Consider the following 1,462-nt stretch of genomic DNA (forward strand, 5'->3'; position numbering starts at 1 on the left):
CCCCACAGGGTGTCTGCCCCTGTCCTGTGGCCCAGGGCACCTGTCTGTCTGGGGGGCAGGGCGGCCTCTGCTGCCCCAAAGCACAGGCCTGGGGAGAACCCGGCACATCCACAGTCCATTAGGAACCAATTAAGGGGCAATGAAGGGGAGGCCCAGGGCTGGTCCCAAAGCTCAGGTGATTCCTGTGAGTGAGCACTTGAAAGACCCTGGGCTGGGGTCAGAATTCCTTGCTGCTTGGGGATGAGGAGACCAAGACTCTCCCTAGGCTTAGGGGCCCCCCAAAGGCACTAAGTGGAGCTTTGGCCACCAGGAATGATGTTTTCACTGGACAGCTGCCTAGGCCGAGGGACTCTGGGTCAGCTCTGGAGACATTTCTCAGACAGAACACGGGGCCCTGCCGTGGAGCATACTGGAAGGCAGGTAGAGTTATCCTAGGCTTAACTTTTCCTGTGATCTTATTTTGTTTGTGTCTTGTCTGTGGTTTTCTACTGGGCCTCCAGTGCACCCCACACCCCGAACCACCACCCCAGCAATTAGTGTTGTGGCTGGACCAGCCACTGAGTTTCTTTTTTAGGTTTTGAGGATCATACCCAAGAACATTCTGGAGACTAGAAACTTAACAGTTTGTTTCTTGCAGTTTCTGAGTGGACAGTGGGCCCTGTGGTCCATAGAGTGAGTGAGGGGTTTGGAATTGGGTAAAACACCATTGTGCTCTACAGGTTCTGCTTTTACTTGATTTAAGCACATCTAATTTTTGACAAACCTCACAATTGTAAACAAAATTAAAGAAAGTTAACCAAACCCCAGAGTAAAATCATACCAAATTTTAGATACTTTTGCTCTGTTATTCAGAGAATCTAACCCTCTTTGCAGTAAAAGAAATTAAAGACTTCTTTTTGCATACCTGTACTGCTGCTTAAACTTAAGCTAAATCCTCTCTGTTTTTTATGAGAATTCAAGTTTTAGCTTGTTGTTTCCTAAAGATTTGTTTATTTATGCATACAGGGTTTAAACAGAGTCCAGGGGTTGCAAGAGGCTGCAACAGAAACAGAGCAGGAAGCAATACAGGCAGATCGAGGAAGCAGATTGCTGAGGGGAGCAGCGGGCGGGTCACGAGAGGTCTGCTGTACCCTGTGGGTCACCTCCCTGGCCGATATCCTGCTGAAGAGATGACCACCAGTTTGTAGTACTGGCCTTTAACCCATTGTGCCACCTGGGAGGGTAGCTAAATATCCATATAGCGAGTCATTTGACAACATAAATTTTTAAAGATGCTTCTGTAGGACTGTTAACACTCTTTCATTTTCCTATTTTTAAAATCATCCATTTTATTTTCATACCAAATCTTTCTTAAATATCCAATGCAATATATGTTTAGATACAGTTTACTTAATTTGTATTTAAAGTTATTATAAGTCACTTTTTAATTCTAAGTAGTGTGAGGTGTTGTAATAGGTGTTAC

This window comes from Condylura cristata, unplaced genomic scaffold (assembly GCF_000260355.1).
Source record: "Condylura cristata isolate star-nosed mole 26May11 unplaced genomic scaffold, ConCri1.0 scaffold00392, whole genome shotgun sequence".
NCBI classification, from domain to species: Eukaryota; Metazoa; Chordata; class Mammalia; order Eulipotyphla; family Talpidae; genus Condylura; species Condylura cristata.